This window comes from Elephas maximus, chromosome 1 (assembly GCF_024166365.1).
Source record: "Elephas maximus indicus isolate mEleMax1 chromosome 1, mEleMax1 primary haplotype, whole genome shotgun sequence".
NCBI lineage: Eukaryota > Metazoa > Chordata > Mammalia > Proboscidea > Elephantidae > Elephas > Elephas maximus.
In genome coordinates, this window is record NC_064819.1 from 104,801,008 (window position 1) to 104,826,975 (window position 25,968).

The 25,968-nt window shown below is 50.6% G+C and overlaps 1 protein-coding gene across 1 annotated transcript in view; it reads right to left on the bottom strand.

The window, feature by feature from the left end:
- LRFN2 (leucine rich repeat and fibronectin type III domain containing 2) overlaps positions 1-24,323 on the bottom strand; it is a 280,140-nt gene extending 255,817 nt beyond the window's left edge. Inside the window, exon 1 of the mRNA XM_049891432.1 lies at positions 23,493-24,323. The gene's annotated coding sequence lies outside the window, so the exon portion shown is untranslated. The remainder of the gene's footprint in view (positions 1-23,492) is intronic.
- Positions 24,324-25,968: the final 1,645 nt, after the last annotated feature.

The following is a 25,968-nucleotide window of genomic DNA, read 5'->3' on the forward strand; positions in this document are numbered from 1 at the left end:
AAACAGTAATAGAAATCACGGTGTAATCAAGAAGAAACATCTGGAATTAGCATCAGTCTCCCCAATCCCTGCACTGTCCCCAAAGTTTTCAATAGCTTCCCTGCCCCCACTACTACCATGTGACCAAGGACACCATGTCTTTCACTCATCTCCTCACCAGATCACTTCACAGACATGCACTGAGCGCCTGCAGTGTGCTGGCAATGTGCTGGATTTCAGAGATTCAAAGATTAATTATTTTTAAAGTGACTACCACCATACTGACTTACCATAAACCACCACAGTGACTTACCATAGTCCAGGCACTGGGTTAAATGCTTTATATTATCCCTGTGAAGTAAACATTCATTTTATCCCCACTTTAGAGGTAAATATATTGAGGTTCAGGAAATTTAAGTAACTTTCCCAAAATCCTGCAGCTAGCAAAGGAAGGCCCTGAGATTCAAATTAAGGTTCCTCTGAGTCTGAGGTTGAGCCCCTTAACCATGAACCATGTGTGGGCCAGTCCCAAAAGTGCTTGGTGTCCAGTGGAGCAGACAGACAAGGAGCCGAGAATTGTAATCTATAGATTCTGTCATGTCCATTTCCAACTGTCAACAGCCAATGGCCATCCAATGAACATTTATAGAGGGCCTACCATGTACCAGGTGCTGCTCGAGGGTCTGAGAACATAAATGGATAAAATACGTTTCCTGCCCTCATGGAGTTTATAATCTAATGACCCATCCAGTTGCCTACACCAGAAAGCTAAGGTTAATCTTTGACACTCACAGATCCCCAATCTAATCAAGGTATTATCTAATCATCAGCGAGTCCTGTTGATTTTACCACCTCCATAGCTCTAGCCCTTGTGACACAGTGGTTAAGAGCTATGGCTGCTAACCAAAAGACTGGCAGTTCGAATCCAGCAGTGCTCCTTGGAAACCCTATGAGGCAGTTCTACTGTATCCTACAGGGCCACTATGTATGAGTCAGAATTGACTCGATCAACAGGCTTACCAGGTAGCTCTATCACCTGCCTATTTCTCTCCATCCCGCCACCATCACCCCTGCCCAAACCACCATAATCTCTCTCTTAGACTACTAAATGGTCTCTTAACTGGTCTACATATACCTACTCTTGCCATCCTCCCAGTCAGTTCACTACATTGCATTAGAGTGATCTTTTTAAAACATCAATCTAGTCCCCCCTCCCTCAATTAAAATCCTTCAATGCCTTTCCATTGCTCCTAGAAAAATGCTTCTTAACTATGATATCCCACCTTCCTCCCAGCCTCCCCCTATACCGTGATCGCAATAACCATCTCCACCATCAGTGTAATCAAAACCCCCATCTCCATAATCACCCAACCTCCTCCACCACCATCACCACCATCGCTGCAGTCGTCACATCACAGAAGCACAGGTCTTCACAAAACATCCTCACCACACTTGTGGCAGAGCTGGGTACTGTGTGCAGCAACAGAGGCAGACAGCCCTACCATCAAAGCTCTGACCATTTGAGACACAACTCAGAAACCCACAAGCGGGACCCCGTCTGTTCAAGCAATAGCCTTAACAAGACTGATCCTGAGTTTCCAGCCTTACCTCAACTCTGAGAAAAGTCCTCAACCCATAGTTGGAGCGAGCACTGCTTCTCCTACTCTAGAAACAGGATATATAACAGCAAGGATCATCTGCGAGAGGACGTGGGGGTTATTGTAGGACCCCTGATATTAATACTGAAGCCAAACCTTGGTACGACAACTTTCGGAAGACTTGAAGAGAAACATGTGGGGTATGTTTAAAGCGGAGAGAGGCAGACCCTTTGAGTCATAGAATACTATGTCTGTTGTTCCCCCGCCCTCCATTTTTAAAGACAAGGAAACAGATGAGGGTCTGAGAGGAGAAGACACATGATAAAGGCCATACTGCGAGCCCCTAGGACATCTAGGACCCGTGGTCCACCCCTGACCTCCCCCAGAGCCCACCTAGCCTCCTGGAGAAAAGGGGGTGGACAGGGGAGCCACTCAAGAAGGGAACAGCCTCCTGCTACCAGGACCCTTTTCCCCGGACTGGGATAGGGAAAGAACAGGGTACTCTTTCTCTGGGCTTCCAGTCATGCTCCAAAGCTGAGAGAAAAATGAAATGGTGGACACAGCCTGCTCCCAGCCAATGGGATGAAGTTATGGGTGGGGGGTGATTAAAGCTGTTTTGGCTCAAAGAAGGAGCAAAAAGAAATGTCCCTCAACTCTAGCCCGTAAGGGGTACGAGAGTAACAACCTGACTACTTTATTGCTTAAAATCCATGGTCTTTAAGGTCTTAGTTTCTTCGTGCTGCTTCAACAGAAATACCACAAGTGGATGGCTTTAAAAACAAAAATTTATTTTCTCTTTCAGGAAGCCAGAAGTCCAAATTCAGGCGCAGGCTCTAGAGGAATGCGCTGTATCTCTGTGTTGGCTCTGGAGGAAGGTCCTTGTCTCAGCTTCTGTAGCCTCAGTGTTCCTGGATCCCTTGGTGATTTTCACAGGGTGCTTGCTTGTCCGTGTGTCTATGCAGCTCTTTATAATTCAGAAGTGATTAGGTTTAGGACACACCCTACATTGGTCTTGCCTTATTAGCATAACAGAGAGAACTCTATTCTGAAATGGAATTACATCCACAGGTGTAGCAGTTAGGAGTCCCACACATATTTTGGGGTAGCACAATTCAGACCACATCACCCAATATTCCAAGGTTGTCTTGATTCTTGGCTTCCTGTCTGTGTCCCCCATCTCCCTTCTTTCCTTTGAGAATCTCAGCTCCAGAAGAGACATGGGGCACCAGGCAATGTAGCAGGAAGGCAACAGAAATGGAACCCACCAGAAGGAAAGAATAATAGTATTGAGAACTTATGGAACATTTACTATGGGCCAGGCTCTCACTTAATCTGCACAGCAACCCCGCGCTGAGTTCTGATGTGGGAAAGATGCAGACCTGGCCTAACTAAGATGGAGGTGCTGGTGAAGTGACATTGGCAGGCATTACACAGGGACTGTACCCCACAGGTACTAAGGGTCTTCTGGAAAATCCATAAGCAATTGGCGTTGCCTTCCTTGATGCCCTCAGACTGCCTGTTTAAGAACAGAAAGGCCCAGACTAACCACTTTGCCAGCTGCCGGCTGATCGGTTTACCCCAAGTGTAAAAACTAGATTCACTGTTCCCAGGTTGTCTGCAGTTTTCCCCCTCCTTTGTCTTCTCTCTTTCTTATAAATCCAGTTTTTGCCTTCATTAGCTGGCAGCAGTCTACTGCCTGTCCTCCTTATAGGAGAACTGTGTGCAGATAACTAACTCTGGGTCAAGGGTTGACACTGGGCTGGGCTGGCCCACCCTCCCTGGGAAAGTGACATCAGGCCTATCTCCCATCCTGCAGTTAAGACACATGTGATCTGACCTCAGTGTCTGCTTGTTTACTGGGAAACTCCTGATCCCCGGGCCTGGGGAGCTGTTAGTTGTATGTTGGCCTGAGGTCTCCGTCTCTAAAATAGTATAAAGATGGCAGGAAATTGAGGTCTCAGCTTCTCCGCACCAAGGAGACTTACACACATCTCAGCCCTTATGTACAGCAGCCGACATGCCCCATGTGGAAGGAGGGCCAGAAAAGCTGGGTGTGGGGGTGGTTGCTGGGCCCCCCCCATGGGATGAAGATGCTGTGTGTGCCCTATATCCAGTCCTGAATCCTTCTCTAATGCTAAAAACCACTGTGTTCAATTAGAGCCTATCGTGTCCTCTGACTTGGAGGGTCAGTCCAAGCCCGTGACCACCGCTGATGGCACTGGAAGGTCTCTGAGTTAGTATTTGACAGTTTTAAGTGGAATTTCTATCCCTATTTTACAGATAAGGAAACTGAGGCACAGGGATGTCAAATGACTAGCTGAAGAGCACACAGCCAGTACATCACAGAGCCAGGATGGAGTACCCAGCTATACTGACTCCAAAGAGTAGTTACTTAGCAATACAGTAAAGTGGGAAGAAAGTGAGTCACTTTGTCAAAAGCCCTGATTTCTAAAGGCAGCTCTGGGAGCCATGCCCATGTGTAAGAGGACAATTGGACTATTAGAGGCAAATAGCTTGGTGGTCAGGATGCTGGGAGTCAGGAAGTGTGACCCCACCTATGAACCAGGCGACAGGACAGATTGAGAAAATACAATATTCAAGCTGCTGCTGGGAGAGAGGTCCATGAGGAATTCAAGGTGGACAGGTCTAGAACCAGGGACGAGTTAGTACTTTCCGGGCATTTAGACCACAGAGCTAGAATGACCCTGGAGATCGTTCTAGCCTAACACTTACTTTCACGTCATAGGAAGCAGTCCTAAGAGAGATTTCCAAGCTGAAACAACCAGTTTGGGGGCCAAAGGAGAGTGGAGTAGAGATTTTTAGCTGGCTACTTGAGAGTCCAGCTTAAGAACCCAGACAGCAAAGCCCTTCTGTGGTCAGGCCGAGATGGGGTTACAACAGCCTAGAGTGACACAGTTTGGACTTGCCTTTGGTGTGTGGGGTGGGGGGGGTGGCAAAGAGGAATCCTGCACTGACCAGATTTCACTGTTGGGACATGCCAGGGAGGATTAAGTAATTAAACTGCAGACCAGCAAGTCACCTGGCCCTGAATTCTTCTCGAGGTGGAGACAGGTTTCTGCACTCTGATCGCCATGGCTCCAGTTCACTGGCAGTAATCCATCCTCCACACATCCATCCAGGCCAGTTTCCTTAAAGGTAAATCGGACCATGTCACCCCTGGCTTAAAAGTCACTGAATTCCCACCAAGCCTAAGCTCCCTGTTCCACCATTTAACTCCCTTTTCGCTGGCCTCTTTGTTCCCTCCAATCAAGTCTTATTTCCTCCAGCAAGGGCTTCACAGCAGCGAGCTCTGGGGCTGGAAATGTCTGCCTTCCCCGGAGTCCAGCTCTGTGGTTCTCAAGCCTGGCTGCACCTCAGAACCCCAGGGGAGCTTGTAACACTCCAATGCCCAGGCGACACCCAGGCCAACTAAACCAGGCTCTCTTGCGGGTGGGGTTCGGGCATTAGTGTTTTTAAAGTTCCCCAGGTAATTCTAATGGGCAGCCAGGGCTGAGAACCAACCACTCCTCTCCCTTTAACTGGGCCTGCCCTATTCCCTTGAAGATTCTGCGCAGGTGTCTCATCCAACCATGAAATATTTATTGAGTCGGGCACTATTCTAAGCACTGGATATAAAAATACTAATGATAGCTTATATTTATTGAGCACTTGCCATATGCCAGACACTGTTCTGAGTGCTTTACATATACTAACTTATTTAACCTGCATAACATCACTGTGAGGCAGGTGCTATTATTTCCCCCTTTTTACACGTGGGGCAGCTGGGACACAGAGAGGTGAAGCGACTATCCCAGAGTCACACAGCTGGTAAGGTGTGGAGCTGGGATTTGCACCCAGACCACCTGAGCTCCAGAGCCTGCACTCTTTACCCCCTGCACCACCCTGCCTCTTCCTCATCCCAGCGCTCACAGGTTGCAAGAGAGAAGCAATGAGCAAACAAGCAAGTAGTATAGAAAGTGATATGTAAAAACAGCTGCTCTGAGAGACAGCAGCAGCAAGGGGGCCACTGTCTTGTTAGACAGGGTGGGAGGCTTCCCACGGAAAAAGATTTAAGCCAACACCTGAAGGATAAGAAGGATCCAGCCAAGTAGAGGGAGGAAACGTGTTCTAGGTAGAGGGCCTGCGAATACAAAAGCCCAGAGGAAAGAAAGAGTATGGTATGTTCTAGGCACTGTGGATGCCCAGTACAGGGAAGTGGGGAGAGAGCACAGACCACGGAAAGAAGCTGGCAAGGCCAGCACCTTGCAGGCCACCATGAAAAGAGTTGGGTTTTATTCTGAGTGCAGTGGAGAATCTTAAGCAAAGCCTCCACAGTATCTGTGTGAGAGTAGGTTAGAGGAATCTGCGGAAAGTGGAGGCCATCCAGGAGGCTGCTGCAGCCGTTCAAGGAGAGGCATTGGCAGCAGAGATAGAGAAGAATCACCTCCTCCTGGAAGCCTTCCTGGATCCTCACCTACAATCATAGCACCATCACAGTGCCTTATAATCATCTGTTTATCTATTGGCCTCTGCCACCAGACTGGGAGCATCTTGAGGGTGGGGACCAAGTTTAACTGGTCCAATACTAGGTGCTCATTAAACACCTGCTAACTGTAGGTGAATTGCGTGGGGCACACCAGGCTGATCAAGCTGCAGCATCCCACAGAATTTCCAAGAAGGGAGGGAACTAGGAGAGGTCCCTCTGTCCACCTTCTCCCCCATAGATCTGGGGATTTCATAGCCCTTGGCCAGAAGAAGGGGATGGTGCACCCTCTCCCCCAGCAGAGCCCCTCTGCCCACCCTCATGGCTCAGCACCCCACCTATGATGAGTGAACACGCAGCTGCATTAGAGCAACAGATAATTGGCAGCAGCCATGCCCTGTCTTCCCGAACCCCCAGCAAAGCCCATTAGGCAGGACAATGGGGAGGGAGATAGCCAGAGCCCAGAGCTTGCCTGAAATAGCAGAGCCCCGAGATTCCAGGTGGCACTGGGCGCTTTAAATAGCCCAGGTATTTAGCAGGCAGTTTGGGCACTGGCTGCTGCCCTGGGTTCCTGACGGTGAGGGTAGGACCAGGTCTGGCATTGCAGCCAGTTTGGCCCTCCCTCCACTGCCATCACCACCACCAGGTGGGTCCCAAAACCACTTGACACCCCAACTCCACCCTAATCAAAGGAAAGCAGAGGCAAAGGGAAGCAAGGTTCGGGGGGGAGGGGATGGTAACCAGATCACACGGCAAGTTGTTGGCAGAGCTGGGCCTGACATCCAGGTCTCTGGACTCCCAGTCCAGTGCTCTCCACCAACCTTCACAGCCCCTGGCCTGTCCTCGCTGCTCCTTTAGGAATCTCTATATCTGGAGGTACTGATGCTGTCCAACATGGCACCCAGGACAGTGGAGCCTGGGTTTCTTCTGGGAAGAAGTAGACAGCCAGCTGCACCCAGGGACAGCAGTAGCCCCCGATTCTGGTTTCACATTTTGCTACCACCATGATGGTTAAGGGAGTAGGTTCAAATCCTGGCTCTGCTGCTTAGTAGCTGTGTGGCCCTGGGCAAGTTCCTTAAACTCTCTGTGCCTCAATTTCCTCACTATAAACTAGAGATGATGGTGACAGCAGTACCTATGTCCTAGGGTTGTTGTGGGGATTAAATAAGTTAACGAATGAAAAGCACTTAAAACAGCACCTGGCAGGTAAACCAAAACCAAACCTGTTGCTTTCACGTCGATTCCGACTCATAGTGACAGTGACCCTATAGGAGAGAGTAGAACTGCCCCGTAAGGTTTCCAAAACTGTAATCTTTACAGAAGCAGACAGCAACACCTTTCTCTTGCGAAGTAGCTGGTAGGTTTGAACTGCCCACCTTTCGGTTGTCATCTGAGCACTTTAACCATTGCACCGCCAGGGCTCCTTAAATAGGTGCTTAATCAGTATAAATGTTACTGAGAGCTTCTAGGTTTGAATCAAGGGACCTGAGTCAGTATGCGAGTGAGCTTTGGCAATTCACAAGCCCATTCCGTGCCTCAGTTTCCTCATCTGTTAAATGGAGATCATGATTCATCCCTAAGAGTGGCTTGAGAATAACCATGGAAGACTAAGAACCATGAACACAATTTGGAAGTTAAAGAGAAAAAGTAGCTTACGAGTGGGAGGCTTGATGGGCAGGTGACCCTGCAGCAGAGGAAAAGCTGCCCATAAATCACCCTGACCCAGCAGGCTGCCTGGCTTTTATCGACCCTGGAGCCCAGGCCACTTTCCTGAACATCATTCAGAATTTATAGACTCTTGTCACTATTCTTACAAACTTTTATTTCGTTGTCTTGGAAGCAAGCCTGGTGTTAAGACAGCCTTTGCTGCCCAACCCAGAAAATGCAGCCCCTTCTGCATTTACTCCTCAGCTGACCACAGCAGTTGTTGCTGGGTGCTGCCGAGTCAATTCCGACTCACAGCAACTCATGACAGAGAAGAACTGCCCCGTAGGGTTTTCTTGGCGGTAATCTTCATGAGAGCAGATAACCAGGCCTTCCTCCTGTAGAGCCACTGGGTGGGTTTGAACTACCAATCTTTCAGTTAGTAGCCGAGCACTTAACAGTCATGCCACCAGGGCAGGAGGAAGAGGGCTGGATGTCCACACGGCAACCCACCCACCCACTGCCGTCGAGTCGATTCCGACTCATAGCAACCCTATAGGACAGAGTAGAACTTCTCCATAGAGTTTCCAAGGAGCGCCTGGTGGATTTGAACTGCTGACCTCTTGGTTAGCAGCCACAGCACTTAACCACTACGCCACCAGGGTTTCCCCACACAGCAAAGGTCCCTCCAAAACCTGCCCTCTGAATATCTGACCCAGCGATGACTGAGACCTTATAGCCTCAATATGGATTTGAACAGGACTGGTAGGGCGTGGGAGCCCTAGTGGCACATTGATTAAGAGCTCGGCCGCTAACCAAAAGGTTGACAGTTCAAACCTACAAGCTACTCCCTGGAAACCCTATGGAGCAGTTCTACTCTGTCTTATAGGGTCACTATGAATCAGAATTGACTCCATGGCAATGGGTTTGGGTTTTTTGTTTTTTGGTTGGTTGAGAAGGTGTGGGAATAGCCTGCCCATTGATCAGACAAGGAAACAACACAGTGAGAAGCATCAGCTGAGAACCCGCTTGCAAACTAATCCTGCCTTTGTTACTTGCAAGCTGTGTGACTTTAGCTAAGTAACTTGGCCTCTCTGAGCTTCAGTTTTCTGGCCTTTAAAACAGGAATAAAAGTATCTGCCCTGCCTACTCCACAGGCCACTGTGATGCAGAAAGGAGACCATGTACAGGGGAAAGAGACAATGGGTGCTGTAGCAGAGTGGTTAGGAGTGTGGAGCTCTGGTGCCAAATAGCCAGGGCTCAAATCCCATGTTGGCCACTAACTGGCCAGGAGATCCTGAGCAAGTTACTTTACCTCTCTGTGTCTCGGTTTTCTCTCCAGTGAAATTTGGATAAAAATACCCAGTTCACAGGGTTTTGTAATGAAACAGAATAGTGTTTCTAAAGCCTCTGAGTGTTCAGTAAATGTGGGTGGCTAAGAGAGGCACCCTTCCGGAGGGAGTCCAGAGTGGTGGTTAGGGGCATGGCAACTGGAATGAAAACTCAACTGAATTCAAATCCTGGCTGAGCCACACCGTTGCTTTGTAACCTGGGTGGGGTGATCGACTCATCCCGGCTTGCCTGGAACTTTCCCAGTTCTAAAACTGAAAGACCTATGCTCCAGGAATCCCCTCCGTCCCAGGCAAACCGGGACAGCTGGTCACTGTGGACCTGGAGCTAACCCCATTGCTACCCTGAATTTGAGTTTCCAGATCTGTGCAAATGAAAGGAATACCTACTTTGCAAAGGTAGTACGGGAAGAAAACAAGAGAATGCATGTGTAATGGAGAACACATAAATAATACACACTACACACTAGACTGTTCACAGCTCCTGTGCTATGCCCCTGGGAGCTAGGCCCGGCTCAGAGATAGACCTGGGCCCTGAGCAGCTTGGCCTCTGATTGCAGCCAAAACCCAAAAGGCAGGATACTTGCACAAAGGAAGCCATGAGAGCAGGGCAGAGTGTCCTAGGAGTCAGGATGGCAACCTCTGTCTACAAACCCAGGAAAGAAGGAGATGGCAGCGAGTGAGCCACCTAGCCAGGGCTCCTACCACCCTTCTCTGTGTCTGCTCTCCTGCCCTGACTAGAGGGCCAACACTGTACCTTTCAGGGGCCCAGTCGGCTCCCAGGAACGTGGTTCTTCACTCTGGGGGTATTTCCAGCTGCTACGAGATCACCCAAGTGTTACTCTGGATACAGTGAAAATGTTACAGAAATTGAAGGTGTTCAAGGCAAAGAACACTTCTTATAACACAGTGAAGCCACTCCGCCCCATCACTCATCTCAACTCAGGGGTCAACCCTCCCACTCGCATCTCAACTCAGGGGTCACAACATACGACAGCACAAGTCATGGTTAAGGCTGTGAACTCAGGAGCCAGGCTGCTTGGGTTCAAATCCCAGCTTTGCCCTCTTACTAGCTCTGTGACCTTGGGCAAGCTACTTACCCTCTCTGGGCTTTTGTTTCCTCTCCTGGAAAACATAACTTATAACAGTGTCCACCCCACAGATAAAATGAGCACATAAAGTTTACGTTGGAACAGCAGTGGGCCCATGGTAAGCTTTCAATACACAGCTGTTATTCTTGTTGTTAGGTGCCATCTAGCCAATTTCGACTCATGGAGACCCCATGTGACACGGTAGAAATGCCCCATAGGGTTTTTTAAGCTATAATCTTTACAAGAGCAGACCGCCAGGTCTTTCTCCCACGGAGCGACTGGACAGGTTCAAACTGTTAACCTTTTGATTAGCAGCCGAGCACTTACCATTGTGCCACTAGGGCTCCTTCGATACAAAGTAGCCATTATTATACGATACAATACGATTGATGTGATGTGATGTGACAATATGACGTGATGCGATGGGAAAATTGATGTGACCTGACATGACATAACATAACATAGGAGGAGCCCTGGTGACACAGTGGTTAAAGTGCTCAGCTCCTAACCAAAACGTCAGTGGTTCGAACCCACCAGCCACTTCACGAGAGAGCAATGTGGCTGTCTGCTTCCGTAAAGATTACAGCCTTGGAAACTCTACAGGGAAGTTCTACCCTGTCCTATAGGGTCGCTATGAGTCAAAATCAACTCGACAGCACACAACAACAGCAATTACCTAAAATAACATAATCCACACGTGACCTGGTCATTCCACTAGTCTCTGAGCTCCAGCTTCCTCCCCTTTAAACAGACACAGCTCTACTTGCCCTGCTTCCTCACTGCCATGGGGTCTGAAGAAGATAAATGTGGCTTCTGCAGAGCTTTAAAAAGTATAAAGTGCTGTGTACATGGAAGGGGTGAATATAATGTATATGCTAATAAATGCAATGTAACATTATCATAATCCTATAGGGTAACATGATCCATGGTAGGATAATACCCTGGTGCATTACAAACTGAATTGAGAGGGAGAGAAGACAGATGGAGAAGGAGATGGAGAGGTAGAGAAAGGCCGAGTGAGATGGGGATGGAGAGTGAAGGCTGAACTTAAAGAGCAGGGAATCAATGCTGGACTGTAATTTAAAAACCAATATACAGTAAAGATCAGCCCAGCGCTGCACAGCAGTGAGCAGGTGGCCTGGCCTCAGATAACTTACCTCCCAAGCCCGGCCAGCCACCAGCGCCCCCGCTGGCCTCCCCTGTAACCTGTGAGCCAGTGCTTTCTCTTTCTCTCTCTGCCTGGGTTTCTACAGGAGCTCCTGGTACCTGCTGTCCCTCCCGATTATGTGGCATATTTACATGGCCCAGGATTTAGGGAGCAAGCTGATCATAAATAAAGCTCTGTAAACAAGCTTGGAGCTTTGACTTCTCCCTCCTGAGAGAACAGAGATGGGCTGGGGCTTCTTGGGGTTCTAGTCAGCTGGCTTGGTTCAGGGAGTGGATAGGAGGGCTGGACTCTCATCAAACCCCCTCCCCAGTTCTCCTCCAGCGGCTTCTGCTGTTGCTCAGTGCTGGCTTTACTGCCTCCCTGGCTCCTGGCTCCTCCCATGGCCACACACCAACTCCCATCACTCTCCCGTGTCCTGCCCTAGACACTGATTCCAGGATCCTGGTGCCTTGACACCCTGAGGGCTGCCAAAATCCCCACTCCACAAGCAAGCTCTCCTCAGTGCTGGTTTCTACCCACTGGAGGGCTTCACTCCCCATCCATGTGTCCCGGCCCCAGGACCCTTTTCTTGCCCCAAATGCTTTCTAGCTCCTGCAGACCAAACGATCCAGAAAGGCCCTGTTTACATCACCAGGAGCAGCACTGGGGAAAGCGTGTTATACAGAGGGAGGAGGAATTTTGTCTCTTTCTGGCCCTCTCCACACATACTGAGCCAGGCTGAATCAGGTGCCTGCTTCCTTGATAAAAGGTTCCCCAGTCCAATTTCTATCCCTTTGCCCCTCTCCTTTATCGCCCCCAGGACAGTCCCACAGAACCCCACCCCAGGCCATGCATGACGATTTCAAAAGGACCAAAAGAGCATGTGCTTGGCTGCTAACCAAAGGACTGGAAGTTCCAATCCACCCAGAGCACCTGAGAAGAAAAGTCCTGGTGATCCACGTCCAAAAAATCAGCCATTGAAAACCCTACCAAGTGCAGTTCTACTCTGACACACATGGGGCGGCCATGAGTCAGAATCAACTCTATGGCAACAGGTTTGTTTTCTGTTTTTGTGGTTCCATCACTGACTACCATCCCTGATCTGCTGTGCGGTGTAGACACAGCCTGGTTTCCTTCATGCATGCTGTGTAGACCCAGCCAAAGCGCACGCCCCTGGAATGGAGCATGGACTTGCTCCCGTACCAGGGCTTATTCTTTCAGGAAGCTGATCCCAGCACTAAGCCCAGGTCAGAGGTACAGTCCTGTATACATCAGCCATTTTTACCCAAAACTTTCTGCCCCTAGCCTCCCCTCACCCCTTGGCTGAATCACAGCATGGTCGTGAGGTACACTGAAAAACCCAACTGGACCAGGAACCCTGTGTGAGCCTCTGTGCCTCAGTTTCACCTGTAAAATGGACATAATCACAATGCCTGTCCTGTGTGTCTAGTAGGGATCATTTGTGGGGGGGGGGGAATTATGAAATTTCCCAAGTTTCTATACAATTTAAGGGGTGGTTGTTTGCAAGGAGTATCAGCTGAGTGTGTCCATGGTGGTTCATCTCCACACTTAGAAAAATACCGCTACTAGCTCACACTTACTTGGTGTTCACCATGTTCTGGGCAAAAGGTCTCTGGGTGGCACAAACGGTTTGTGTTCTACTACTAACCTAAAGGTGGTTCAAACTCATCTAGCAGTGGCATGGAGGAAAGGCCTGGCAATCTGCTTCTGTAAAGATTAGAGCCATCTAATCTATGGAGGCAGTTAATCTATGGAGCGCTCTACTCTATAACACAAGGGGTTGTCATGAGTCGGAATCAACTTGACAGCAATGGGCTAGGTTAGGTTAAGTTTTGGGAACTGGTCTGAACACTTCCCATACAGTAATTCATTTAATTCTCATAACAACCTATGAGGTAAGTACTATTATTGTCCCCATTTTGCAGATGAGGAAACCAAGGCACGGTGTTTGTAACCTGCTCAAGTTCGTACAACCAGGGAAATAGAGCACAGTGTAAGCCCAGTAATGGGGGGCCCCGGTGCACACATGCTCCCTACATAAGAAGGATTCTGCGCCCACATATTTTAGTGCCAAGATTTCCTCAATAATGTGCCATGTTTTTCTGTTCTATCCTCCTCATCAGAACACAAACTTCCCAAGGACAGGGAAGGCCTTCCCCCATCAGATGAAGACTTCCCACTCACAAGGAGTCTGCCTCGCCCCCTTGCAAACACTACATGCTCCTCCCCTGCCAGAAGTCCCACATCCAGCTTCCTGTCCCTGAGGCCTGGGAAACCACCCTCCCACTAATGTGATGGTCCTCATTTGTCATGTGCTTAGAAGTCACGACTCTGGACAGAGCAGGATTATGTCTATCCTAGGGTGTCTCTCCTCAGTTCCCCTTTTCCCCAGCTCAGTCACTGTGACGCAAGCACCCAGTCCAGGAGAAAGATTAAATAGTTCCTTCAGGGACAGCTTCTCCCTAAGGTGAGACCATGGCCCCGAAATCTCTTCATCCCATCAGGTGCTATTTGGATGAGATGGTAAGATGTCAGCTTAGTGATGGTGGAGGAGGGATGGGGCTGGGAAAGCAGCTTGAAAGTCCATTTCTTAAGTGATCTTCATCACCGCTACCATCATCATCATCACCATCATCAGCTTTACATCAAGCAGTTAATCTTATGTGGCCTTTGGCTGAGATCTAAGCAACAGACACCACACATAAACATACACACACACCCCTGAACACAAGAATGTGGGTGAGGGAGGGCATTAGAAACGAGCCAGAACTGGAGACTCCCACCACCCCACCAGCCCCCAACTCCAACAAGTCCATAGGCAGGACTGTAGAAGAGGCAGGAGGATAAATCAAATGGCTGATGAGATGGAGGGACTGCGTGCATCTGGCCTGCCGGGTGGCACACAGTAGGTGCTCAGTAAATGCTTATTAAATTAAACTGGATAAACTAGGACTGCTGTCCATCAGGTCATGAATAAAGGAGCATACACTTGATCACCAAACCCTACCAGATTAGGATTGCAGACGTCAAAGCCTGAAGGGGGCGGAGGAAGCACTTGAGGACGAACAAAAGGAAGCCTAGCTCCGACACTGGGCAGCAAAGCACACGAATTAGAGCCTCAAGAGGTTACAAGAAGGTTAAGTTCATGAACAAATGTCATGAGAACAGCAAAACTGTTAGAACAGAGGCAGTCCAGTCCTTTCCTACCCTCTACTTCAGTAGAAAAGAGTAAGAATTTGAGTAGGAATGACCCTGGGGCTGACCTAGGGTGGCAATTCTCAATTGCTTGATATCTGGTGTGAATAAAAGCCTCTAGCAGAGGGAACGATGACCAAACAGCTGCAGGAGTATACACATGGCCCAGCAGAGAGGGAGCAGAGAGCTCAGGCTTGGAGTCAGACAGGCCTGGTTCCACTTCCAGCTCTGTCACCCCCAGGGTCTAAATCTCCCTAGTCCTCAGTTTCCCATCTTCAGAACAGTGACAAAATACACCTTAAACAGGTTGTTCTGCAGAGCAAAGGCAGTGACAGTGCTGCTGGGATGGGCAAACCTCTGCACCGAGGCCACTTCTCATCCTGCCTCTGCTGTTTCCTCATCCAGACAGTGACTGGATGTCACACATTGTGGGGACCAGAGAGTCATGTAACAACAAGAGCCCTCCCCGGCTCGGAGAGCTATGGGAATTCCAGGACACATGTAAAAACGCTCTGTATAAGGTGGACAGTGCTCTACAAAGACTGGGTGTACACACGCACGTCTTCGAGGGAGAAGCCAAGACAGTGGATAAAGGGAGTGTGTGTGTGTGAGTGTATGAGTGTGTGAGTGTATGTGAGCGTGTGGGAATGCATACCTATGTGTGTGAGGATATGAGCGTGTGGTTAAATGTATGTGAATGTGCGTACATTCGTGTGTTGTATAAATGGAAATGTGTGTGCAGGAGTGTGTGTGCGTGTGTGCAGGTGTGTATGCATGTGCAGGTGTATAAGAGTATGTGTATGTATGTGTTGTACATGCAGGTGTGCGCATGTGTGCAAGTACTGAGTGTGTAAATATGTGTATGTAGGAATATGTTATTGTATACGTGTGTGGGTATATGTGTGAGTCTGTGAGTGTATGTGAGTGTGTAGGAGTGTGTATGTGTGCGTGTGTGAGTGTATGTGAGAGTGTGAGTGTGTCAACATATATGAGGGTGTATGTGTGTTTTTTTTGTGTGTGTGTGTAGGAGTGCGTGTATGTGCGCATGTGTGTGAGTGTATGTAAGTGCATATATAGGAGTGTGTGTGTGCATAAGTGTGCGAACATATGTGAGAGCATGTGAGTATGTAGGTGTGTGTGTATGTGTGCATGTATATGAGTGTATGTTAGAGCATGTATGTAGACGTGTGTGTATGTGCACATGCGTGCGATGGAGTGGGAGAGGAATGAGACACTCCCATTCAGGTTGTAGCCCTGGTATCATGGTCATTCAAAGCTGATGCAGTCACCAGGTTTGGGGAAGGTTAATGAGTCATCAGAGGGCACCTAGCGGAGGGGAGCACCAGGCCAGCACCATCTGGCAGAAGAACAGGATGAGAAAGAGGCCAGAGGACCCCAGCCAAGTCACTGCAGGACCTGGGTGGCTCAGAGGATGCACCTTTGCTCTGAGGCTGGCTCACGGACTCATAAATCAAGAGATCAAATATTTAAACTGGAAGGCACTTTGGACAGCACTTAGGCCCCGTGCTACAGGTGAGGGCAGAAAGGGCAAGGGACTGGAGAAAGTCAGTAGGCAAGTTGCTGGCAGAGCTGAAATGAATACTCCAGATTCCCTGTACCCCAGTGAGTGCTCCATGGCCATACTGTCATGCCTTGTGCTCTATAGGAGCCCTGGTGATGCAGTGGTTAAGAGCTTTGGCTGCCAACCAAAAGGTCATAAGTTCAAATCCACCAGCTGCTCCTTGGAAACCCTACGGGGTCATTCTACTCTGTCCTGTAGGATTGCTGTGAGTCAGAATTGACTCAGTGGCAATGGGTTTGAGTTTTACGTGTGTGTGCTCTACAAGGACCTCTAACCTTTTATCTCCATGACCTCAGATTGTCATCCCACCTCCCTCCCCTCTGTTCCAGGAGGACCCCGCTCTGGGTATTAAAGCAGCTTCATCATGGAGGACAATGAATCAAGGGATCACCTGTGCCCATTCAGGAATCTTGAATGTTTTTAGGATGACACGCCCTCATCTTATGGCCCTTATTGGGTACTTCCTGGGGTTTTGAGGAGCCCACCTTCATTACCATCAATCCCAGAAAGGGGGACACATCTCTCTCATCAGGTACTAAGTCCCGAGCCATAGAATGAATCTAGCTCACTCTCCAAGTTTCTCCAAGTCCTGCAGGCTGAGTGGCCACATGTCATGCGTTTTTGGGGGCCACTCATAAAACAAATCTTTTGCCATTGAGTTGATCCAACTCACAGCGACCCTACAGAACAGGGTAGAACTGTTCCATAGGGTTTCCAAGAAGTGGCTGGCAGATTACAAAGTCAAGTAAAAGCAAGACTAGTTTATAACTAGCCTTAAGTAGGAGCCTCCAGAGACCCCCAATATTAGTTGGGGACCCTAGTAACTCCCTGAGGCTCCATTAACAAAAGCTGCCTTAACAGGAGATTATCAGATAAGGAGGCAGTGAGACCCTGGGTGGTGCAAACAGTCAGCATGCTCAGGTGTCATCCAAAAGGATGGAGATTCAAATCCACACAGAGGCACCTTGGAAGAAAGTCCTGTCGATCTACTTCTGAAGAATCAGCCATCGAAAACCCTGTGGAGCACAGTTCTACTCTGACACACACGGGGTCACCGTGAGTTGGAAATCAACCGGACAACAACTGGTTTGGGGGGGTTTTAGCTGGGGAGGGGAGTGCTGGCAGTGCTGGGAAGAAGGAATAGGAATGAGTCCTAGGGAAGGGCAGGTGGGAAGGCCAAGTAGATCTTGTAATCCCAGGAAGTTTATTAGCGACCTTAGTTAAGAAGAGAGGGAAAGACCGTTCTGTGCTGGCCTACATCAAGGTGGAGTAGAGGAGGGGCTGCATTAAGAGGAAAGAGCCCAGGAGGGAAATCCAGAGGGAAGTGCGCTTGAGAGAGAGGCTCACCTTTCTGCTTCTACCTGGTGTGTCTGGCCAGGCTGTGGCTTAGCTCCTGCTGGTTGGTGAATCAATGTGGGGCATGCCAACAATAAATGCACTGAACTCTAACAAGCCCAGCTTTGGAATTTTGCAGTCTCTCCTGTCTCAGGGCTGCTGCAAGGAAAACCCAGGCTCCACTCGGGGAAACTCAAGCCAGTTTAAAAATGACAAGAACATAGTTTTGTTACTTAATCCAGCCTGACCCAGTTCAACACCTAAGTCTCGTCTCTATAGTTCCAGTCTGTCCCCCAGGTGGGTCCTGTCCCTGTTAGCATTGGCCCTTGAGGATATTCAAGTAAAAGGTCCAGTTCTATCCAAATCAAAAATGCTCTGGCCTTCTGTGGCCTGGAAGCAAGGTCACAGCACGGTGTCTCCTCTGCAGGGTCATCAAACCTTCTACACAATGCAAGGAAATCTCCAGGAAGAAAACATAGACCTGTAGAGTGGTTCCTGGGTGGCGCACATGATTAAGTGCTGGACTACTAACCAAAACAGTGGCAGTTCGAACACACCCAGAGGCAACTTGGAAGAAAGGCCTGGTGATCTGTTTCTGAAAGGCCACAGCCTGGAAAACTCTATGGAGCAGTTCTACTCTGCACACGTGGAGTCACCGTGAGTTGGAATTGACTCAGTGGCAACTAACAATAGATCAGTTACCTGCAGAGAGTGTCATTCCTTAAACTTGCTTGGTGCATTTGGACTCAATCATTTAACAAGTTGGGTGATCCCGCACATGCCTTTTCTTCCTTTGACCCTCTGTTCAAAGACTAGCCTCGTGCTCTTGGGCAGGTCATCTGATCCCATCCCTCACCCCATCATCACCTTGATAAAACAGAGATTCTAATTCAGGGTTCCAGGGACTGGGGTGTGGTTTTACATTGCTAACTTGCTCCCAGGTGATGCTGCTGGTGCAAAAACCATGCTAAGGACAGTGAACAAGATGCTAAAGTGAATCTCGGAAGAAAGGCCTGGCGATCTGCTTCTGAAAACTCAGAAAACCCTTCGGAGCACATTTCTACTCTGACACACTTGGAGTTGCCATGACTTGGAGTTGACTTGACAGTAACTGGTTTTATAGAGTGAATCTGTCCTCTTCATCACCTCCTGGATTCACCTGCCTCATTAATCCACCTCTTTTTCTGATCCTAGACTATTATCCTGAGACATGCATTCTCATTGGGGATGATATCACTCTATTTCTTTGGCGGGGGGGAATTGTACTCTTTTATGCATAAAGCACCTACATACACTGTACATACACAGATATGCTATATATCTGCAGTATTAAAATTTCATGGGGAGGGGGGAGGAGATGATTAGGAAAAAAATATTTTAAAAAGCTCGTTAGAGAGGCAACCGCAAAAAAAAAAAAGTTGAGAAGTATTGGTCTGAAGAAAATACCCTCTTCCCCTCCAGTGCCTTCCTCCTTCCATGACGACAGCCTGGTTATAAAAGTAAATAATGTATCCGTATATGTACCCCTTCCCAGCTGCCCACCAGTCCCCACCCAATTATCTGGGCCACGCTCACCTTCCTGAAGGTTCTTTGTCATCCCTTTTCCCACTAGGTACAGGGTCAGCCTGCCTGGCCTGTTATCTTATTGGATAACTGCAGTCCTACGTGGAACTGATACATTCAAGCCCACCTTTACCTCATACCTGGGCATTATCGCATCTGATGTTTTGGGGATTTAGTCTAAATTAGGAAGGGGTCACAAGTAACCCTGACTTCTAAAGGCCTTGTTCAGTTTATAAGGTGCCTTCACACATGATGACCTGCCCTTGCAGCAACCCTGGGAGGTAGGAGGTAAGCATTCATTGCGTCTGGTCTCAGACCGAAGGGAACCAGGCCTCAGGGTAGTAAGAATTTACACTGCCACCCAAGTCACAATGTGGCAGAGTCGGCCCCTGACTCGCAGTCCAGGGCTCACTCCACTGCTCCACCTGCAGGCTCATCCACAGGACCAACTGGGAACATGATCTCCAGGGGAGTAGTGCTGGCCATTTGATGGGTGGGTGTGAGCTGGGCTGGGAAGCCAAGGGAAGGATGGGGTTGTCAGGGACTCTCTGATGGAGGCTCTCAAGTGGCCTTTCCAGCCAGGCCAGGAGGCCAGCAGGGGCTTAGAGAGGTGCCCCCATGGAGTCTCATCTTAGGGCAGAAAGGCAGTACCAAAGACATGTGGGATTTGAACTCAGGTGAACACGAAAATTGACAACATCTCCACCACTTACTAGCTACATAACAGGTCCTCAACTTCTCTGAACCTCAGTTTTCTTATCTGTAAAATGGAGATAATAACAGCGGCAATTTCACCGGATTGTACAAATTCAACGAGATAACACTATGAAGTCCTTAACATTGTGCCTGGCACGTAACAAGCAACTGAGAAACTGTTTAAAATTGAGCTGGTCCCAAGAACCTAAGGCATTTTTCAGAACATCTGTTTTACTTCTTTAGTGTCCCGCCCCTGAAACTCTCTAAACTCTGGTGACCTCTGAGAATTGAAGTGAAAACAAAACCTGCCTTCTGTGGGCTTTTGCTTTCCCTGAAATTCTCCCTCCTCTAAGAAGCCCTCCTGATTGTCCTCACCCGGACCAGGCTAGACATGGCTACTCTCCCTGACCCCCATCTCCAAACCTGACTTTCTCCTCCCTGAAAATACCTTCTCATAGGCCTGCCCATTTGGTTAGACCTCCCTCTCCTCTTGTTCCAGTGGGTCCATTAGTTAGAGCAGCTGCTGAATATACATCAGGTTCTGAGCCCCCTCCCCAGCTGGGTGCTCTCCCCAGCTGGGTGCCCCCACCCCCATGCTCTGCAAATAGAACCCAGGTCCGATCACAGGCCCTGTGCTGATCCCAGGAGGAGATGTGTCCATTCACTTGGCCTGAGCCCCATACCAGCCTCTGAGGCCACCCTGCGGCAGTAGGGGGTGGAGTCAAAGAACAGCTGATGGAGGCTGGGTTCTGGGGGATATTCACACACAAGCATCACATAGGAAAGGGTGACAGGTGACACTTGTAAGACACAGAGACACCTACTTCTTGTGCAAATGTGCCTGGTCATAAACCTCCAAGGCAAACAAGAGGGAAGCAGATGCCACAGCCCCAAAGGTGAAATTTGCTGCTCTGAATACCAGTTCCCAAAGTTTCCTGGAGGGCTTCCTGGAGCCTTGTAATGATCAGCTTACGTGCGATGGCATCAAACCCTCCTGGCAGCTCCTTGGGCAAGGGGAACCTGGAGACGCTCTCCTCCATGTCGCTGAGGGTCCCTCCCTCCCTCCCAACCCTCCCCGTTCCAAGCAAACACTCCCCCAGCCAGATCTTTTCAGGTTGGGGAGCACCAAGATAAATACCAGGTCATAACACATCTGCATGGCATGTCTTACTATTTCATTTCACCAGATGAGAAAATGAAGGTTCAAATGGTTAACGAACAAAGATGTAGTAGCACCAGAATTTGAAACCAGGCCCTCCAGGTTTAGGTTACAATCCGTTTTATCACAATTCTATACCTTCAAATAAATTTGACTCTAAAATGTCAACGGTCCCCCCAAAAAATCACAAAACACCCAAACTGTTGCATTTGTCCAAGGTCCAGTTCCTCTTGGCCATCCTTGGTTGGTTTTGTGCTCAAGTCTCTGCTTCCAGTCTAGGAGCCTCCTCCATCAGGCTGGGAACTCCCTAGCTGCCAATAATTGAGCTCATCTCCACCTTCGGACAAGGGACTTTCTGAAAACAATTCTAATGCCAACTTCATTTCTCAACTCCCCTGAGCAGATAGATCCCAGGCCAGAGGGGTCTGGGACCCCCAAGAACCCCTGTCCCTGAAAGGAGAATATGCCCTACTCCATCTACCCCATAGGTTGGAGGGGCTTGGCAAGCCTGACACTAAGAGCCCAGAACCCCCGGGTTCTTGATCTTTACTTTGAATCTGCAGCCAAGACAAGAAAGGTTGTCCCCCTTTAGCCAAATCAGGGCTTTGGTATCCAGAAGGGTGCCTGGTTTTCTCTGTGGCTCCACCTGCCCCATCCGTATTTCCTATTCCATTCATTCTCCTTATCCTCCTCAGTCTTGCCTCCTGGATGCTGCCAGCTCACTCTCTTTCAAGCCAGACCCCCCAGCTGCTCACATTTCTGGGCCTGGGAAAGGAAAGGGCACTTTGGAGAAGGAGGGATGGAGCCCCAGCTCCAGTGGGCTCCAGGGTCAGCTGACAGAGGATGGAGCTAGTAGCAGACCTCCTCTGGGGAGAAGCACCACCAGAGGCTGGAAAAGAAATGCCAAGTTCACCGTTTGTATTCCCCAAGGGAGGGCAGGAAGATAAGTAATGACATTCCCAGGCAGGAATTAGACTAGAAACTCTAAATTGGGGGCTGGGCAGGGGGCCGAACAGATGCATGGGAGGAGTCAGGGAGGGAGAGATAGAACTCTGCACTCCCAGCCAGAGTCAGAGGGGAAAGACGACATTCCAGCGTCAGCAATAAGGGCCCGGGCAGCTGGCGTGGTCCATCGTCTGCAAAGGCAGGCCTTCACAAGCTTCCTAGGCCTCCCGGTACCTCTCTGGCCCCCTTCCGGTTTCAATACACCCCACAAACAGGTCCCACAACCCACTGGGCTCCATTGCATGTGGCCCTATAAAGTTCCTCGCAGAGGGCGGTGACCAGCCCCAGGGCACAACCCAAGCTGTGGTCCCTTGGCTCCGAGCCTCACCACAACCCCTGCCTTGTCTTTCCCATCCTGAGTTCCAAAGTGGCTCCCACTCAAGTAAAACAGCCCACCTAGAACCTCACTCGCTGGTCCCTGGGAACTACTCAGCCCTGAGAATGGCAGGTTCCCCCTAGTTTTGCTCCTCCCCCACCACTCCTGGGGTATACATTTCCTGAAGCCACCCCCTCCCCCAGCCCCACAAGGCCAATCAGCTAGACTCACTTCTTCACTCTGTATCCCCACCACAGCCGCTATCTCCCTGCCACACAAACACACACACACACACACACACACACTCTCTCTCTCTCCACTGTGGTGGGCCAGAGGGTCAGCATCTACAGCCACACCATTAACTCCAGCCCAGCATGTGTGCGGGCTCTGACAAGCTCCCTCTCCCTGCAGGTGTCTGTCTGAGGCTGTCTCTGCCTCTAGGTGCACTTGGCATCCAGCTGGCTCAGTAGCTCTGCTGTCTCTTCTCAGGCTCCCTCCTCTCTCTTTGGCTGGGGCTTTCAGGGGCTTTGCTTCCCTGGAACTCACTGCCTATGTCCTTTGTACTGGGCTGCCACGAAGAAGGACAGGACCCCTTCTTCCCACCAAGGGTCTGTGCAGGGCAAGGCACTGTCTGCTTCCTTCTGAGCTGTCCTCTGCTCCTGCTCCTCCCTGCCCAGGCCAGCCTTAGAACTAGGGAAGGGCTGGAGGGATACAGACGTACCAACCCGGGCATAGCTAAAGCCAGTTTTCATATTGCTTCATCATGCCATTCTGGTGCCCCAAACTACACACGCACACACATAATCCCCCTGCTCCGCCTGCCTTCTGCCTGAGGCCAGGACCTGGTTCCTGAGCTTGCCCCACCTGCCTCCTCAAACTGCAATGATTGCTTTCTTCCTTCCACCAGCGCTGAATCAATCTCTTTGCACCCGACTCTACTCCACCCCACCCAGCCCACAGAGCACAGGGAGCCCCCGGCGTCCGTACCCAGCCCCCTAGCACTGGCTCTGGCCTGGCCTCGAAGGTAGGGAGAAGCAACAGAGTGGTCTGGAGCCAAAGTTCTGCTGCTTTTAGCTCTCCCTGCTCTCCGCCAGAGTTTCCCTCTCACTATCTGGGAGAGAGGGGGAAAAAGAACGAAAGAAAAGAAAATCCCCCGCGATACGGACGAGCGATAAGATAGCGGGGTTTCCGCACCCGTGGCCCGGGTGAGGAGAGTCGTCGAGTGAAAAAGAAAGGCATGCAAAGTTCTCGGTTCCCTCTGGGGCGTGCAGCTCAGCGCCCAGCTCCGTGGACAACCCGGAAGGCGGAGACGAAGCGACAGACACTCACCTGGGCGAGGCAGCATCTATCCCTGGCTGGGAAGCACCGCGGCCGGCTCCGCGGGGCGCCCGGGCTCCCCGGCTCGGCCACGCATCCTTCCCCGCCCGACACGGGCTCGAGCTAAACCCTCCGGCTCCGGCGAACGCAGGCAGATGGTGGCCTCCGACGTCCACGCGGGGACAGCCCTGAGCGGCTTATTCAGTTATATCCATGGCATTTAGCAAGATGAAGGGGGGAAAAAGCACAACTTGTTCTCTTCGCTTCCAGATTAAAAATAAAGAATCGCTCCCTAGGAAGATGCCGGTTGAATTTTCCAAATCGGAGATCCCTGGGCATTCCTAGGAACCTCGAGCATCTTGGAACGTGGGAGTCTTCAAGTTCAGAGGAGCCAGCCGGGGTGTGAGTGTGTGTGCGTGTGTGTGCGTGTGAGTGTGTGCGTGTGTGTGTGTCAGTAAGAGGGAGCCAGGCACTCACACCCACACGCATACACACAAACACACACCCCCGCACTCCTCGCATGCACACTGCCCCCACGCGAGCGCGCACACGCACTCGCCGAACACACACACACACACACACACACACACACGCAGTGGTCACACGCACAGATCCGGGAGGGAGCCGGGCGGGCCGCTAAGGCAGCCGGGGCCCGCGTTGGAGAGAGCGCAGCGGCTCCGCAGCGCCCGGAACCCGGCGGCGAGCGCACCGGCCCGGACCAGCTCGCCGGCGCGGCAGCCCCCAGTGGCGGCCGGCGGGGCTGCAGGAGCCCGGAGTCAGACCTTCGCGCCCGCCGCCCGGCCAGCGGCCCAGCGCACCCACTTCGGTGCAGACCAACACGGTTGCCAAAAGCCGAGAATTTTGCGGTCCCGGCAAAGGTGGTGCGAGGACGCGAGAGGAGCGGGCTGGTCCGGCGGGGCCCCCACGAAGGGTCTGGAGGGTACTGGGGCTGCGGCCGGGGTGGACGGCGGGCTGGCCGTGGGCCCTGGAAACCGGGGCGGGCTCGGTGGCCCAGCGGCGCGGGCAGCCCTTACCCAAGGCGAGCCTGGGCGCCCGGGCTGCGCCGCCGCAGCCGGAGCTGATGCTGCCGCCTCACGTGCGGAGCGCGCCGTGCAGCCCGCCGCCTGCTGGAGGAAATTCCGGCAGTGCTGATCCTGGCCTGGGGGTGGGGGCAGGGAGCATCGTTCCCACCGAGCCCTGGGGCCCTGCTCTGATCCCTGCACTCTGAGGAGGAACCTGTGAAAAATGAGCGCCCGGTACATGCACCCGCAGACACATAAATTTATTGTACCACAGGAGTCCATGGGGTATACAGTGGCGCTGACTGTTTGCACAACATCTTTACAACGCTTTGTTTGATCTTCCCAGCAACCTCCATTTGACATATGAGGAAACTGAGCCTCGTAAAACGACTTGTCCAAGGCGCATGGTAGGTATCCGAATCCCTACTCGAAGCAGTAGACCCTGGGCTTAGAATTAAAAGACCTAAATCAGGAGGGCTTCATCTTTCTTTAGTGCTCCTCTCCGCCCACTGGGGATCAGCTACCAGTTCCTGGTGAAGATAAAACTGGGCTGTGCTTTACTGGGCTCCCCAAGAGGCAAGTGTACCTTTCCCACGGAAGGAAATGAAAATTTGAGATGTCCCCGGGATCAATTTCAGCTAGTAAATCCAGAGGCTGGGAGTATATTTCAATCCATCTTTTCTCTCCTGGTGGCTTACACATCCCATGCACCTGTCCCAGATACCCACAGGGAGGCACATGTGGCATGTGGATGTGTCTTTGCAGCCCAGGATTGGCTCAGCTGCATAAATTTGTAACCAGGGCCCTGCCTCCTCTCTGCCTGCATACCTGGGTGGGTGCATATCTATGGAAGCCTGGGCACCTCATACCCATCCATGTGTGGGGACCCCTCCCCATGTGCGGCCAGGTCAGATCAGCATGCTGCAGACCCTACAAGACAGGCCCTTCCCTGCAGGGATTTTAGAAAGCCTGAGGGGGAAGAAGGATGTGGCCAGGATGAAGCCCAAAGTGTATCAGGATGGACTGGCCCTGGGGAGGGGCAGTAACAGAAACAGAGGAGGAAGGGATAGAGAAAGGAAAGAGAAATGGGAAGAAGAGGAATGAGGGAAAAGAAAGTGAGTAAAAGGAGGTGAGCAGTGGAAACTGGGGAGGAAGTGAAGGGTAGGGGAAAAGAAGGAGAAGGAAATCTACTTGGAAAGTGTTTTCTTCCCCCTCTTACCTATGGTTTTGCATCCTATATGTGGGGACTCCTAGGTAGAGGGATTTGGGATGGAAGGAAGAACTTGAGCTGAAGGCCAAGAGCAGCAGGCTGGATTGTTACCTTACCCCACAGTCACCCCCACAGAATCCAGTGGTAGAGATAAGGCCAGGCTGGCACCAGGATAGAGACAGAGCTGCTCCTGGAAACCAGTAAAGCGTTAGGATAGTGTGAGGGAGAGGGCTGGTGGCCCAGGGATGCTGGAGGA